We start from the raw sequence: 13375 nt of genomic DNA on the forward strand, positions 1-13375 counted from the left end.
GGAAGAATAAAGTTTGACTGCATGCATTTGGCCTGAACATCTGGGAGAAGAATGGGACAGCTATTTTTTCTGAAATAGGAAGGACTGCAGAGGGAGCAAATTTGAGGTTGGGGTTAAGGAAGGTTATTCATCTGCAAGTGAATTTTTTTCATTACGTTGTAATTAGTTTGGGCCAGTGCATCAGCTAGGAATTAGGAGAGATGCATGCATAATTCTGTCTCGGTTTTACTCTGGGATGTTCTTGGCTCACCCTATTGTGGTCATGGCAAAGATCCAAAATTTCTTGGCTTCTTATTAGTTTGACTGTATATGAGGTCTTAGTGACCCACATATGGTCTCCCAAAATTATTGATTTTGTCCTTAAAATTTCTTTTAACTACCTTTCATTCATTTCCTCCTCCAACATGATAGATGTACTTTTTCAATAAGTCATAACTACTTTTGTCCTTTTTTTGCATAACTCCTCAATATTCTTTGAAGAAATTCTCTTCCCTATTTTTCCTATACTTTTATCTTCATTTAAATAAGGGCAGAGCAAAAACTTATGCATTAGCACTAAAATGTCACCTTACAAATATTGTTATATACTTGCTCCAGAAAAAATAATTAACATATCTTATGTCTGTTTGTATGAACACCATGGGCTTTAATCCTATGACACCATCAACAAAACCTAGCAAAGAGTTCTCTGTAATGGTCGTAGGTGGGCTTTCCAAGTTGAGTCCTCTCTGCTCAGACCATTCAAGTGAAGTTGTGTTCCTGAGTTTAGCTGTCTCTACAAAGACAATTCTGAAGGGGATTTGCCATAGGGTCATAAATTCATCTTTATTGGCATGTGTTCAGCCCAGTGCACTCTTCGACTGTCTCTGAGCTGGTGGTTTACTCTTTTGTCTTAACTTAGATTCATTTTTAGGACTATCCTTGGTCCTGTATCAAATATTCTATACAAAGGATGCAGCTACACAATCAATCTTAATCCGAGAGCTTTCTTGTTTCTTCTTTTCTTTTATATCCCAAACACAATGTCCTTTAGGGCCTGGATTTACTCTTGAGTGATTATTAGCTACCATCTGAGTTTGATGGAGATTATTAGTATTTTGTTTAATTTTAGGTTATTTAGTTTATGTCCTTTAGGGCCTGGATTTACTCTTGAGTGATTATTAGCTACCATCTGAGTTTGATGGAGATTATTAGTATTTTGTTTAATTTTAGGTTATTTAGTTTATGAGTTATAGACTTCAGAATGAGGTGGCAGAGACAAAAGCCCCATTAAAAGTTGTAGTAGTAACTTAGCAGTGCCTGCATCCTCAAAGCACAACATTTTTCAAGTCTTTATGACTCATAATTTTGTTGAGCAGAGAATGACTAGCTTCCTTCCTACATAATTATAAAATTGTATTTTTAGATTTATAAACATAATTAGATGATGATTTCAGTGAATTTTTATTGATTCATTATATATTTTCTTTCCATTACTTTCTTCACAATTGATCTAGCATTTCCCCAGTTGTAAATGATACCAAATAAAATTTTGTCCACATACATTGTAAAAGATGAGAGACCATGCACACTTAGAGAAAAACATTGTGTTCCAAGATCTGCTAAAACACTGGAAGATGAGATCTTTCCTTTTAAGCAATTGACATAATAAGAACACCATATTTTCTTACTGTCTGACACTGATATAAGTACCTTGTACATAGTCATTTAATCTCCATAACAACCACATGGAGTAGAGAGTCAACATTTCATTATATAAGTGAAGAAACTAAGAAACGAAAGGTGTTTAGTAACTTTCTGAAGATCACCTTCCTATTGACAGTCAGGTTCAAACCTTGACAATCTGTCCCTCTATGCTACACTCTAACAATAAACAGTATCAGTGTAGCTCATAAGTGTAGCTGTAAGTCTTGTAAGGTTGGAAATGAATGACAGGTCTTAAAGGGTACTTTGTAGTCTTTGCTCTACAAGTGGTTTACAGATCTATCTGTGCATTTGAGTCTGCCAGTCCTTGACTGCCTTCTCAGACCCAATGCATACTATAGGTATCTCTGTTCTCCATAGTATGCTATAAATATTATTTTCTAAGTATGGTATAGTGTGAAAATTCCTAAAAGGTCCTCATTTGTCCTGTTATTATTGATATCAGTATTCTATAAGGGATGATTTGATATAAGACTTTAATTTTTATCACTGTCATGTAATATTGACATTTGATGCTTCTTATAGAAACCACATTATTTTATAGATTTCTCACAGAACAAAGAAAAGAGCTAACCAAATATAGAGGCTGAGTGTGAAATATAAAAGGGGCTAAAATAGGTTATGCATAGCAGCAGAATAGGAAATGGGGATTGGAGCAAAGGGAGTTCAAATGGATTGATTCATTTTCCTGTTTACTCTTGATGTTAATAGTGATGGCTCACACTCTATTCAATGAGCACTTGGTAGGAGAGAAATAAAGCTGTGAGCACTGTAGACATGGACCCTACTCTCATGCAACTTAGAATGTAGCAGGAAGTGTGGCTGCAAAAACCATATTTACAAATGAAATAAATGCAAAAGAAGCAACATACTTTTGGGTAGTCTTTCCTAAAGCTTTTCTCTGCATTCCCTGTTTTTCTTTTGTATATTCTCAAATATTTATTTATCAACTAAAAATTAATTTGTACCACATTGTAACTATACATACTTATAAAATATAGTGTGGTATTTTGATACATGTGTGCAATATGGGGTCACCCATTAAAAAAAAATCTGTGAAGGGCAGACCTTCTGGTATCCCCTAGCTTCCTCCTTCAAAGCATCTCTGCAGAATATCATCACAAAAAGTCACTTAGGCATTGTTCACAAATGTGCCCCTCTTGTTCTATCTCTGTTCTGAGACGTATCTGGATCGAGTCATTTCATTGTTCTGATGGTGTCCACTGAATCTTTAGCTGCCATTTTTAATTGAGGTTGATGGAAGATGAACTCTGTTTTCTCAAAAGCTGCTCTTAGACGTTTCTTCTTTCCTTTCAGCCTTCCTTCCTCTCCCTGCCCTGCATCTCTCCACACTGCAGGGATTAAACATGGGGCCTTGTGCCTGGTACTTGGGTCTTCTACTTTGAATGCTAATGATGACTTTGTCATCCACCGATTTCTCAAAGCATACATACCTCCCGCCGAGATCTCAAGTGCACAGCAGATTTCTGTCAATGGGTCATCTCCATGTTTTCACTTCAGGCCACTCTACCCTCTTCCTGTACACTGAACAAACAAGTATACAGGTTCTAGTCTAGATATGGTTGTAGCTTTATTGCTTTTGGGAAGAGATTATCAAATTTACTACTCCTGTTTTTAAAATTTTATTAAGGTTTTCCTAATGACATAATATAAAGTTGATTTTTGAGATGTACTTCTAGTATTGAAAACAAATCCCTACATAATTCTTTTATTTTTTAATATTCTATTAACTTTTATTCTAATTATAATTGTTTTCATTCATTTCACACACCAATCAAAGATCCCCCTCTTCCTTCCTCCTGCCCCCACAGCCTCCCTCTCCCAGTCCATGCCCCACTCTCCCCATAAGAAGGCAAGGCCTCCCATGGGAAGGCACATTCAGTAGAGGCAAGTCCAAGCCCTTCCTCCTGCCTCAAGGCTGCACAAGGTGTCCCATCGTAGGTAGTGGGCTCCAAAAGGCCCACTCATGCACCAGGGATGGATTCTGATCCTACCATCAGGGGTACCCCAAGCAGATCAAGTTACACAATTGTCTTGCCATGCAGAGTGCTCAGTCCAGTCTCATGCAGGCTCTACAGCCATTGACCCAACTCTCAGGAGTTCCCACTAGGGCATACAGCTAGATACCTATCAATTAGATAGTAATCTTACCTGAATAATCTTGTTTTTTAGATTCTTCCTATCTATGTGTGGTTTTTTTGTTTGTTTGTTTGTTTTTTTTGTTTTTTGTTTTTTTTCCTGTTCACCTTGTCTTTTAGGAACAGAGAGAGGTAAGATAACATTTGGAATATTTTCCTGTTTCCTTTCCTTGTATTGATTTTATTTATTCTTTTGAGCATCAGTGCTTATTGGCAGTTTCTGATTGGCCATCGGATTTCTCTGTCTTCTTCTCTTTGATCCTGAGTACCATCCCTGCAGGTATTTCCACAGGAAGAGTCTGACTCACTCCCTGCCTGGCCCACAACCCTTTGCCTGGAGCCTGGAGCACTTGTGTGACTTTTTACCTTTATCCCAGTGACTTTTGGGCCTCAGGATAGTGAAATAAGTTGCTGTAGTGGCAAATGAAATACTCCTGGGGAGCCCTGTTGTTGGACATTTGTACAGTGTGAGAAGATGTGTTGTTGTGATTGGTGTAATAAAAAGCTGAATGCCTAATAGCTAGGAAGGAGAGATAGGCGGGACTTCTGGCCAAAGAGAAGAAGGGGAGATAATTGAGGTGCACAAGAGAAGCCAGCCAGATGTGGAATGAGTCAGATACACAGAATGGGATAGAGGTAAAAGCCACGTGGTAGAAAGTAGATTAATAAAGATATGGATTAATTTAAATTATAAGAGCTAGTTAGGAACAAGCCTAAGCTATTCATAATTAATGAGAAGTGTACATGTTATTATTTGGGACCTGGCTGAGAGAAAGACTCTACAAATAGTGCTCAATGTCTGGCATGTAAATCCACATAGTACCTGAAAAAACTGAAGGAAAAAAAATAACTGAACATGGAGTCAAGTGTGACATTCAGTCTCTCAAGCAGGCTGGGTGCTTGCAGAGTACAGAGGTCCTGCCCCTTAAATACAGCTGATCATTTGAGCAGCCTGTATGCTATTAGAGTGGCAGACTAGGTAGAAATGTCTGCTGCATTGTGGACACAGCAGCTTCCCAGAGTTGGATGTTTAGGCTTAGGTGCAGATCCTGCTGCTGCCTGTGGACAGACCCTAGTGGGGCAGAGCCAGCTGCCTGTGCTCCATATGTTAAGTAGAGCCACACAGTGGTAGCCTAACAGTTTAAGATTTGGCTCATGAAGTCAGAGAATGCTTCAGACACACAAAAAGCCTGGTCCAGACACAGAAAACCTCTAAAAAGGTACAATATTATTTAAAAGTGCTTAGGTGCTGAATAAAGAAAACAGGTATAACTACTCAAAAGTAGTAAAAACAACAACAACAACAACAACAACAACAACAGTAAAATAAAGTCTTTAAAGAGAGAGAGTAAAGTAATATAAAAAATAAGCCACATAAAGACGGGAAATATACAACACAGGGAGTTTGGATCTTCTATGGTGCTTTGTTAATTTTTAATTTTTTAAAATACTAATGAACAAAAACCAATAGCTGCTGAGAGATATTGGATTATGAAAATTGCTAAATTAAACCAACCTATATATTTTAAGAATGTCTTGACTTCAGAATGGAAGTCAGAAAATGTGTTTTGTTGGAGGAGAGGTGCTTTTTTTCCCCACAGGAAACAAAAAACTATGGATTCCTTCAAAGTTAGTAGAGATCATATTTGAACAGGGGAGACCTCCTGAGGATCTTGGCTGCAGACATGAGGGGGAAAGCCAGGAAAGACTGAAGGATAGATGACGTACATGCTGATTCCTCAACATGGGAACAGCACTGAGACTGGATGAGACATGATAAATCTTGTTGGCTACCGAGTCCTCATGACAATTTGGTTAACCATTCCAAACAGACTTATAAGATTCACAGTTGCCTTTTTACCTGCTCAAACATAAAACAAAAAAAAATCATCTTTAGCTGACTTGTGTACACTGCACATTCCATACTTGAGTTAATGCAGGTATATATGTTATCTTTAAAGTTTGTGTGTTTTCAGAAAAAAATGTCCAGACACCAATAAAAACAAGTAGCCCAGGTAATCCAGTGTCTTAGAATGCCTTTGTTGTAGTTCACTCAGAATTCTGCATCCAGAACAACTTCAAAGCTTCTACCTGAGATGGTCCAGTTCAACCTCATAGACTATCTAGCCAAGACTTCAGATGATCTCTACACTTTCCCATCACAGAGACTAAACAAAAAAATAATACAGTTAGCTCTCCCAGGAATTAACCATTATTCTAATTTTCTCATGGTTCCCTAAATATGTCATCACCCCCAGACAACAGGAAGCAGTCCAGAGAACATGATGGCCACATTCCCAAAAAGGGGGCTGGTTACAAATTGTTATTGGTCATGGTCTGGAAAAAAACTAAGCAAGGGAGCTTAGGTTTAAGGATCTCTTTCTTAAAAAAAAGGGGGGGGTATAGAAAGGATAAGATAAATGATTATTGAATCTACTTTTAGACTAAAAAACAACTACTAGTCTCAAATATTTTACATTGGTATGGATTCTTGTATATTGATTCAAATTTAAGGTCATTTTTGTTATACTGTATATATGTTTCTACTCTGTTTAAGGTATTGTACCTATGTGGCTCATTTTAAAATGTAATGTAAGGTTTTAGTCCTTGAAAACTACTTAGGATAATAAAGACAGGTTAGTAATTAGTAATCTATAACAATCAAACTTATAGTCATGTTAGGTATGCTTTCAAGGTCAATGAGAGACATATTTTAAATAGATTGCCTTCAAATAATTCAGAGACCTACAGAATAAGGCACTTAAAAATGTTTTAATAACCCAAGGCTATTCATGACAGTGAGATACATCTGCTCCTGGCAGCACCAATTTACTTCAAAAAAGGATGATAGTCATCAAAGAACCTCCATATGGTGTTTGCTTTCACTGTGGCAAAGTTTGCCACTGGGCAAGAAACTGCTCTTGCCTTGATGCTTGACAGCTGACAGTATGCTGCCCAAATTGGATAAATAGGACACAGAAGAAGGTGACTGGCAAACTTTGCCAAGACAAGGTAGGATAGTCCTTCAAAATTCCTGCTTTACAAAAAGTCTGTCAGATATCCTAGACCTGTAGACTGAAGATGAATGCCCAACATTGCAGCGGAAACTTGGGTGACTGTTAAGGCAGCCCGATGTCTTTGTTGTTTTATAGTTTTGGAAGTTGCTTGTTCTGCACTTCCTGTTTACCCCTTCTTGGGTCTCTGATGGGGTGGAAGATGAGATAGTTATAGTTACAGTTTTCTTTGTTACCAAATTCAGAAAAGAAGCTTTACACAAGAGATGTAAAGTTTATAAAGATTAAGAAATATAAAAGCTTAAGTTGTTTATCTAAGAAAATGATGGAAGGTCAAAAGGGATATTTTTAGGAGGGTAATACAAGTTATGATAAAAATGATTTAGATATAAACATTAGATTCATCAAGATAGAATAGATAATAGAAAAATTTCTCTAAATTTGCCAAATACAAATGGGCTGGCCATTTTGAATGTAATCCTTACTTGATAATTGTTCTTATTGTATACATTTTATTATGTTAGAGTTAAAACCTTTCCTTTTCTTTAGACAAAAAAGGGGGAAATGTTGCAGAATATTTGCACACTGTATGAAGATGTATTGCTGAGATTGGTGTAATAAAAAGCTGAATGGTCAATAGCTAGGTAGGAGAGAGGCAGGACTTCAAGGCAGAGAGAAGAAGAGGAGGTAATTGAGGCATGCAAGAGAAGCCATGGGGGAGTGAGTCATAGAAGTAAAAGCCATGTGGTAGAACACATATTAATAAAAGCATAGATTAATTAAGTTATAAGAGCCAGTTAAGTACAAGCCTAAGGTATAGGCTGATCTTTCATAATTAATAAGAAGTCTCTTTGTCATTATTTGGGAGTTGGTTGATGGGACATATAAAGACTTGTTACAGGTCCTCTTAGGGAACACCTGTTATTGGGGCAACATCACTCAATGGTCTGTGACATGTTTCTGGTTAACTGTCTACCTGGAATGACCTTGACCATCACTGCATCTGGGAGAATACCCTGTGGTTATATAACCAGTTTTATTGAAATGATGTATCTACTTTTTGTTCTATTTGTCGTTTGGAAGTTTTTTTTTTTTTTGTTTTTTGTTTTTAAAGGAAAAGTAGATTCTTTGCTACCACAGTGTTTACAGTTCTCACATACTGTTGAGATTGAGCTACTATGAGGAGATTTGTTCTCCAGTTAATACTCATCATTGTTTCAGGATGAATGTTCTAAAGGAAAGTTTGCTTGTGGACCTGCTTGCTTAATTCTCTTCAGTGATCCACCTAGTACTTACTGTGTTTTACCTTTACAGAGTGCTATGGGAAGTCCTTTGTGACCTCACTCCTTTACCATGATTTCCTGCCCTTCCTTTTCACAACATACACACCACACTGACCTCAGTGCAATTCTCCCTTTATTGTTTTGCTTCAAGGTTTTCTGTATTGTTTGCTTGGTCAGAAGACCAGCTGAAATATTATATTCCTTGGTCTTATTTTCCTTTTAAGAACTCATTCAATTGTCTTTGCTTAGGTGTTCTGATACCATGTGTCTCCAACTTTGATCTTAAAAAAAGTCATTTATTTTTAAGTGTGTGTGTGTGTGTGTGTGTGTGTGTGTGTGTGTGTGTGTGTGTGTGTGTGCATATGAGTATAGGTGCCTACAGAGGCCAGAAAAGGGTGTTGGATCCCATGGAACTGGAGTTAGACAGTTGATGACCACCTAACATGGATGCTGGGAATTGAACTCAGGTCCTCCTCAAGAGCATTACATATTCTTAAGCACTGAGCCATCTCTTCAAACTCCAACTATGATCTTCCTTTTTTAAAAAATTTGATTAACAATGTTTTCTGAATATTTACTAACTGCTAGGTATTCTTAATGTTTTGGGTGTACATAGTGAGCTCAGAACACAAAGGTTGAGGTTTTTAAGGATTTATAAAGCTATGCCACACTGTGAATGTTGGCTAATTACCATCTTCCCTAAATATTGAAGCTCCTGGGGTTCCTTTAAGATATTTATTCAAATTGCAAAAGACATATGTCCTTAATAGAAACTTGCTAAACAAATATAATTAAGAGGCACCTTAAGCTGGACAGTGGTGGTACACGCCTTTAATCCCAGCATTGGGGGTGGGGGGCAGAGCCAGGCGGATGTCTGTGAGTACAAGGCCAGCCTGGGCTACAGAGTTGCAGGAAAGGTGCAAAGCTACAGAGAAACCCTGTCTCAAAAACAAACAAACAAACAAACATAAACAACAACCAACCAACAACAACAACAAAAAAGAGGGACCTTGAGTAGGGAACTAATTGCAATGATGTAGTTGAGAAGATTCAGATTTCTGATATAAAGCTGGGGAGATGTGGATGAATTTTAGATATCTCTGAATTCTGCTAAGTTTTGGTTATGTAAAGGTACTAACATAACAAGCTTCCCCTGTTTATATACTAATTGAGGAGATTGAAATGTTGAGCAAGTTGGATGTTTTGAGCTCTGCAGCACATTGAGGTGGACATTGCATATGTGAGTATATGACTATCATCTTAGTTACCTTTCCTCTTACCACAATGCATAGTCTGACCAGTCAACATAAGGGAGACAGAGTTTGTTTTGGCTCACAGTTCTAAGCATCCTTCCTTGTGTCAGGGTGTCAAGGCAGCAGGACCTTGAAGCATCTGGTCACATGGCATCCACTATCAAGAAGAGAACAATGAATGCTCTGCTCAGTTAGCTTTCTCTTTTGATGCACATCACATTCCTAGTCCAAGAGTCATTCATCATTGGGGTGAATCTTCCCACATTAGTTAGTTCAAGCAAGATAATCTTTCACAGGAGTTCCTGGTTTCTTAGGTAATATTGTATCCATCAAATTGACCCCTGGAAGGGGTTCTAGTAATGTGTTTAATTAATTCTATTTTGAAATCTTGAAAATTATCTAATTAACTAAGACTACCATCTGCATACCATGACTCTACCCCAGAATACTTCACTCACCTTGAGTTGTATTTGGAGTGATCATGGGCATTTTGGAAATCTATGCAATCTCCAGGAATATATCAAAGTGGTTGTCAACATCACAAACCACGTATTCTTCTAAATTGAAATTGATTGTATTCTCAAATCAGTTTGCTGTAAAATGATGCATTGTTGATTTTCTACTTGTTTCAGTCAGTTGTAAAGCCATCTAGGTAAATAGGCTTCTTACTCATAATGAAATGTTCCTCTTTATTCCTGCTAATATGACTTGTTGTAAAGTATCTTTTACATTATATCAAGCACTTTCTATAGCTTTCTCTTTACTTTTGTTTTGTCCATTTGTGTATTTCTTTACTTTCAGATTGAATGTGTTTAGATTTAAAGTTGGTTTCTTATCCTATTGAGGATAGCATATAGCTGAATCTTAAAAAAATTAACTTGAAACATCTTTGCCTTTTAATTGGAGGGTTTAGATAATTTATAATTAATAGAATTATTGATGCTTTTAAAAAAATGTTTGCCCTACATTGACTTACCAAGTCCTAACATTTTAAATATGTGTTTCAATTGGTCTTTAGTGTATATAGTTTATGACAAGATGTGTGTTATTATTTTAATTGTGTTTCTTTTTATAGGAATTTGTACACTTGAAGATTTCATCAAATTTGAGAAACAAACAAAATATACCACAAACCCCAAATAACAAAAATCTTTAGGGATTATTTTTTCAGTGTTTTTTTCCCCCTTCTCCTTTTAGATTTCTACAATTACAGAGGTTGAAACAGTTCACATGACTCTCTGGTGACTGCATTTTTATTTGTTTTTCTTTACAGTTTTCTGTTTGCATTTCCTCAGCATATATTCAAATGTCATATTTTCAAATTCCTTTATATTTCTGCAAGTGTATGAGTTATTTTTAATCCTGTCTAATGGAATTTTGATTTGGATGTTATGCTTTTGTGCCTATCCAAATGAGCAGAGTTCTTGATTTTACGTTACATCTCTTTCCTCATTGTGTCATTTCTTTTAAGTCTTTGAACATATTGAGCACTTTGAAAATAGTTTTTACTTGTATCATCACTTAATTCTGTAATTTCTATTTATGTTTATTAATTTTTTCTTTTTGTGCGAGTCACAGTTCTAGAACATTTTGAACACCTAGAAATTTTTTTTTTAATTTTAGGCTTTGTGAATTTTTTTCTTGAGTACTTGATTTTGTTACAGTGTTTAAACATCTTTTTTGGACTTTTGTTCTGATAGTCAAGGTACTTGTGGGTAATATTAATTCTTCTAATATTTTTCTTCTAAAAAAGTTTAAAAAATTTATGTGTATGAGTGTTCTGTTTGCATGCATATTTGTGCACCATGTGTGTGACTGGTGTCCATGGAGGCCAGAGGGAGCATTGGATCCTTGAAACTGGAACTACAGACAGTGATAGGCCATCATATGGGTGCTGACAATTGAATACGTATCCTCTAGAAAAACATCCAGTGCTCTCAATCTCAGAACAGTAACTCCATCCCTTTTTCCAATTCTTTTTTTAACAATTTTGTGTGTTTGTGAAGATGGGGGGTCAGTATAGAATATTTTCAATTCTAGGATGAGTTAAGCCTTCTCTATTGAGACATAACCTCTTGGAGCCTCTACTCAATGGTCTGGGTATATAACATAGCCCTTCCATTTGAACTGTGAACCTGAGTGGTCATCAACTCTGAATGCTTTAAGAGTTGTTTGACTTTTGGCTTCCTAGTAATTCTTTTCTTTGCCTCATACTATTTTATTCTGGACACAGAGATTTTGGATTTAGTGAAAGTTTCAGGGAACTCTTAGGCAGATATTTAGAATGTTTTCCTCCTCAGAACTCTGCCTCATGAATTCTAGGCATTTTTTTTTTTCTGCCTGAGCTCCAATTTATATTCTTAATTTTCCCTGGTCTATGATCTAAAACTTGTTCCTACATGACCTTGAGGACAATAGTCAGATCATCTAATTTCTTCCTCTTTTTTTTTTTTTTTTTGAGGAATCCTAGTCCTATATTATTATCCATGTCTGAAAACAACTACTACATCTTTTTGTCTATATTTCTAATAATTCATTGTTGGGGAATAAATCTGGACTCAAAAGAGGAGGGAGATGCACTAACTGTACCAAATGATTAAAAATAGTGATGATTTTTAGAACCAAAGTAGAGAATAAAGCTTATAAGCTCATTTAATAGCCTCATCTTAGTAATTTATGCCCTGTGCATGAAATAAAATTTATAAAGCAATATTGATACTATTTTAGAACATGGTAATATTTTACCTCTGTAAGGTAATATTTTTACACAAGCTTGACTTTTTCTGAAGAGTATTGACACTCTTTGTGGACATTTATTTTTTGGGAATTGGGTATTTCAAGGGGAATCTCAACATTATTACAGAGTTTGAAGCATTTTTTTTCTGCTTAGTCTTCTGTGAGTGTATATATGTATGATGTGAATGGGGGTGCACCTAGTTATATGAGTTTGTAGGCTTTTCAGAAAACCTACAGGAACTAGGCATTCTAAAAGCTCTAATCTCTTAATCACAATAATTTTTAAAAGAACGTTAGTTCAAGTGTAAATTTACTATCAAATGTCCTGTTCTGATGTGCTGATTGGCTTTGCCATGGTAACATGAGCAACAGTAACCTGGGAAGAGGGGGCCCCCATTGGGTTGGCCTCTAGGCATATTTATGGGGCACTTTCTTGATTAATGGTTGAGCTATGAGGTCCCAGCCCACTGTGAGTGGTGCCACCTTTGGACAGGTGGTTCCAGGTTGTGTAAGGAAGCAAGATGAACAAGCCATGGAGAACAAGCTAGTAAGCATCCTTTCTCAATGGCCTCTGATTCAGTTCTTGTTCCCAGTTCCTGCCCCGACTTCCCTTCATTATGGGCTATAAACTGTAAAGCTGAAATAAACCCTTTTCTTCCTAGGTTGGTTTTGGACAAGGTGTTCATCACAGCAACAGAGACTGACTAAGACATCTGAATTATCTGCAAATGAGCATTACTCATTTATGATGCTCTTATAGGTCTCTGCTTTTCCATCTCAAATTAGGTATCATCTAGAGATGATCTGGACTCTCAATTTCCAATGATATTTCTTTCCTCAGCAAATTTTAGATTCTTGCTTGGAAGTTACATGTGTTCTATATTTTAGATGTACACCAGCCTGTAGATAAGTCTTAGCTTGTACATACTTGGCACTTACAGTGTCCCATCCTCCCCAGAAATCTTAAGTGCAACATTTTTATTCAGAGCATCCTGCTTTCGATGGGGCATAATCTCTTGAGGCTGTCATATTCATAATAACCTCTTATTCTAGCCGTTAATGCTTATTTAACTCATTCAATGTGTCCTTATTATGTCCTTTTTTTGTTACCTGATGTCACATGCTTGATCTTTGACCCAGAGTGAAAGAAAACACTAGAACCAAGGAAAGGGGATGAAAGCAGAGGACTGAAAAGTGTTCCTTATACAGGTTTATGCATGAGCGAT

Source organism: Onychomys torridus, chromosome 6 (genome assembly GCF_903995425.1).
Source record: "Onychomys torridus chromosome 6, mOncTor1.1, whole genome shotgun sequence".
Lineage (NCBI taxonomy): Eukaryota > Metazoa > Chordata > Mammalia > Rodentia > Cricetidae > Onychomys > Onychomys torridus.